The sequence below is a fragment of the Galeopterus variegatus genome, unplaced genomic scaffold (assembly GCF_000696425.1).
Source record: "Galeopterus variegatus unplaced genomic scaffold, G_variegatus-3.0.2 Scaffold10922, whole genome shotgun sequence".
NCBI lineage: Eukaryota > Metazoa > Chordata > Mammalia > Dermoptera > Cynocephalidae > Galeopterus > Galeopterus variegatus.
The window spans coordinates 5,392-10,319 of NW_007737033.1; the positions used below are offsets into that span (position 1 = coordinate 5,392).

The window sequence follows — 4,928 nt, forward strand, 5'->3', positions numbered from 1 at the left end:
CTTACACATTCTATATCCCAATATACCAAATTATCTAAACAATTAATTTCAGATGTACAGATTCTTTCTCAGACTATTCAGGATTTACAAGATCAATTAGATTCTTTGGAAGAAGTGGTTTTACAAAACCACAGAGGTCTTGATTTATTAACTGCAGAACAGGGAGGTATCTATTTGGCTTTACAGGAAAAGTGCTGCTTTTATGTGAACAAGTCTGGAATAGTGCGTGATCACATTAAACAACTGCAAGAAGATTTGGAAAAAAGAAGAAAACAGTTCGCTGACAATCCCCTTTGGACTGGGCCCAATTGATTTTTACCTTACCTCTTACCTTTATTAGGTCCTCTTATAGGTTTACTTCTTTTGCTGTCCTTGGGGCCTTTCCTTTTTAATAAGGTCACTACCTTTATTAAGGAACAGATAGAGGCTATTCAAGCACGGCCCATTCAGATTCATTATCAATGACTGGAAATGGAACATTCCTCTAATGAGCGACATCGATCTGCTCGCCCTTCAAAAAATAGAGCTGGATTGTCAGAGACGGGTAAGAGGATGTTGTTCTACAGCAACCTAAGACAGGGATATCTGTCCAGCTACAGTTATTCCCAATGACGGGTAAGCTGTTATAGAATTGAACATCCCAACCTAAGCCAGACACAGCTCTTATTATGTTGGGCTATGTTTCCATTTCTCATATAAGAAAAGAAAGGGGGATATGTTGGGGACCTGTAGCCCCACACCCCTTCTTGTGTGACCAGGCCTACGTGACAATCTGCTTATGTCAGATGTCTGTGCTTATGGGATATCTGCCTCATAATCTGTGCCTGGGACGCTGTGCTCCTGGCTATGCAAGTCTACTCAAGAGTGACCTCTTATCTCCTTTCAAGTTTCTGCTTTCTTGTAAAGATTGGGGGCTTCTTTGCATCAGAGATTTTCTGACTTTGTTTCTTCTCAAGATCTTATCGTATTCCTGCATTCCTAACTCCTTACAATATGCCTGCTTTTTCCTATATAAGATGTAACCTAAGAATCAATAAACGAGACTTGATCAGAATACTGTCTTGTCTCCCATCTCTCGTGTCTCTTGCTTCCATCCCATTCCCACTCCCCCCTCCAGGGTCTCCGTTGAATATCCCGTGGGTTGGGACAGAATACTTTTTTAAAAAAGCAGCCATTTACCCTTTTTGTCTACCTCCATTTCCACCTGGTCCAGAACAGTCCCAAGAGCACAGTGGAAAGTTTCTACAGCCTTCCATAGGATGATCCTGCAGAACACCAGACAGAAGGATGCCATTGAGCAACTGCAGACCACTAAAACCATCCAGGACATCCTAACTCCAAGCTTTGAGTATTCCTAGATTCAAGTACCTGGTCAATCTCCAGGAAGACAACTACTACCACCTTATCTGCTACCTCCCAAGTGACAACACCACTGCCCTGTGCAGAGTCCTCACCTTACACGGTCACGTGGATGTGCAGCCCACCAAGAGAACAGACTATAGCTCTATATACCAGGGGCAGCTCCTCCCACAGCCAGAGCAACGGCCTGGAGCCCCCCAACATACCCAGCCCCATTCTGCAGAATGAGGTTGCCCTGGAGGTCTTACAGGAGAGCATTAAGCACATCAAGGACAGACCTCCGTCCCTCACGACCATCTGCTTCTATGCCTTCTACAACACAGAGCAGCTGCTGAACACTGCAGAACTGTCCCCCAACAGCATGCTGTTGGCTGCTGGGTTTGACAACTCCCGTATAAAACTCTGGACTTTACGATCCAAGAAGTTAAAATCAGAGCCCCACCAAGTACGCATGTCCTGCATCCACTCAGCTTGTGACATTCCGGAGGAGGACGACGAGGAGGATGATAGCACAGGCACAGACATGAAGATCCTGCGCAGACACTGTGAGCCCGGACAGCACAGGGCTCCTCGTGGATCGCTCAGGGTTGCTCTCCTGTTCTGAAGACATGTCCACCAGGTACTGGGACCTGAGCAGCTTCATCAGCACCTCATTGTACCAAGTACACACATACCCGGTGTGGGACCTGTGCAGCCTGTACTTCGCCAGCAGGTCCCACAACCACACCGCCAGGCTGTGGTCATTTGATCAGACGTACCCTTTGAGATATACGCAGGACACCTGGCAGATGTGGAGTGTGTCAAATTTCACCCGAATTCAAACTATGTGGGCACGGGCACTCGGCGGGGGAACTCGGTGAGTCTCCTCACAGGCCAGCGCAGCCCTCGGCTTCGCCTCGCCCCTTCTGCCAACGGTGGTATCTGCTGGCGAGGACCAGAGGCTGAAGCTGTGGGACTTGGCCTCTATGACCTTGTGTGAAGAGCTGAGAGGCCACACAGGCAACTCAGCAGCCTGGCCTTCAGCCCGGTCAGTGCTTCGGCGGCCTCTGCCTCCACGGACAAGTCGGTGCGCGCCTGGGACGTCAGGAAGGCTCCCCACAGCACGCCCGCCACCGGCTCCTGCAGCGTGCTCGTGGGCATGCGCACCCGGTAGCGCGCTCGTGGGCATGCGCACGCGGCAGACGAGCGACGACCTGAGCGTGCAGTTCACGGCTTATAACCTCCTTCTTGTGACTGGAACTACCCAAGAAAGTCAGGAACACCAACTTTCTATGTTTGTTGGAACGGACTGGGGCAGTGGTGGAGAGGCTCCAGCTGCAGTCCTTCCACAAGCTGAGATGGAGTCACCGACTGTGAAGGAGCCCCTTCCCCCCTTTTCCTCGGTCCCCTTCGCTCAGCCCCCAGTGTTGGAAGGCGGAGGGCAGGGGGTGGCGGTGGCGGTGGCGGGTGGACATGAAATTCACTGGGATGCTCTGGAGGGTCATAGGAAGTTCGCGGAGACCCTGCGTCTCTGTCCCGCTTCACCAGAGGGTGGTTGAATAGCGCTCTTGAGACAGGGGGTGCGGCAGGTGACACCCGGCCGGGCTGCAGGGGGCGGGATCCTGGCAAAAAATCTTTCCTTTGGGCCGACCCTTGGCTCACTCGGGAGAGTGCGGTGCTGGGAGCGCAGCAATGCTCCCGCCGTGGGTTTGGATCCTATATAGGGATGGCCAGTGCGCTCACTGGCTGAGCGCGGTGCGGGCGACACCACACCAAGGGTTGCGATCCCCTTACCGGTCACGAAAAAGACAAAAAAAAAAAAAAAAAAAAAAAAAAAAAAAACTTTCCTTTTCCAGAATTAGAGAACCAGGATTTTTATTATTATTGTTGTTATAAATGAAAATAATAATTATTATTATTTTTATAAGAGGAAACCTAGCACTGGCAGAGGGAACCCTCTCTGCTTTTCTTTCAGGTTTGACTCCGGGCACTGGCCATGATACTTGGAATTTTGAGGCTGAGGGAATTCAAAGAATCTGGTAGCACAGTGTACTGGGAGAAAGGGAAATTTCGGGTGATAGACTGATCACTCCAGTTGACAAGTTTCTGGAAGTGGGTGGGTGGGTTTGACCAAGAACATTTTGGGCTCTTGCAGTGATGGTGGGAAAGAAAGATTCTATTAATAATTCTCTTCCTTGAAAAGACAGATTATTATAAAGAAATATTTGTAATGATAAATCACAAGATAGAATGAGAAAGATGTGGAATTTCCAAGTGACGGTCCATCAGAGGTGTAGCTTCTTCCTGTCCATTTCTCCTGCGCAGCTCCGCTGCCGTCTCCTGCGCTGCAATTCCAGGCTAACGAATGCTTTGTGAGACGGGTCACGAGCATGCACTATATCTAACTATGCTCTTAGGAGAAAGCAAGTTCTGATTTGTGGGTAAAGGATTAAATATTTCTGTATTCTGAAAGAGTTATTGTCTACTTTTTTTATTAGAATGTATTTTACTAAAAAGGAAAGAAAAAATATCTGGGTGCTTGTTAAATTTGTATACTTCTAGGCTTAACCAAAGTTTCTGGCAGGGAATCTGCATTTTCAATAAGCACCCTAGATGATATGTATACTCACTAACGTTTGAAAACCATCGAACTATTGGATAATGCTGAAAGAGAAACTTGATGATTGTCATTGACCTTTAATTGTCTAGAAAAGCAAAATAGTGTCTGTCCCCTGTTTCATCCCAGGGCAGCCTTCCTAATTTTTGAGTCAGAACAGCAAAGAGTTAAGACCCTAGACCAGCATTAGAGTAGGGTTGCCGGTTAAAATACAGGATGCCCAGATGAACATGAATTTCGGATAAACAGCAAATAATTGTTTAGTATATGTGTGCCTCAGATATTGTATGGGACATACTTAGACAAAACTTTTTTTTTTCTGAAATTCAAAATAACAAACCCTACAAAAACCTACTTTAAAATGAATTATTAGGAAAATTATACTATATTTATTATATAATCTTTCTACTCATAGTGCCTGGCATATATTAAAAGCTCAATAATATGTTTTATTGCTATTGCCATTGCTGATAATACAAATATGTTACAAGTGAAAGAGAGCTTCTAAGCCTGATTAACAAATATTGTTGGTTGACACCTGACAACGTATAAATTTTTTGACTCGGCACATTAACTCATTGAAACACTAATTTAGGAATGAAGCATATGAATCTATAAATTTTTTTCACTCGTCTCCCTCTTGTGGTTGTAAGTTTTACAGCTTATTTAGGAAATGTAAGCAATTTGTTCCTTATTTTTCAAAAATAGTAGTATTAGATATAATCTTTCACAAAAATTGAGATAAGTTCATTTTATATTTCTGTGTCAGGCTCAGCATTTATATTATCTAAATTAATATTGTCAATGTTTTTCATTCTAAATATTAACAATACCAAGAAGTATGCATATTTTAAGCCTGTCCTTTTCCTGTTTGCTTAAAACAATCATTTTGTTAAAGAAAACTCCTCTGTATAAATGATTCTGATGAATGTTGGCAGTCGTCCAGAATTTAGATATCTTACCAAGTAAAGAA

At 45.0% G+C, this 4,928-nt stretch overlaps 1 pseudogene; it reads left to right on the top strand.

Moving 5' to 3' along the window:
* The first annotated feature begins 487 nt into the window (after window positions 1-487).
* Window positions 488-2,897, top strand: LOC103610320 (annotated as a pseudogene).
* Window positions 2,898-4,928: the final 2,031 nt, after the last annotated feature.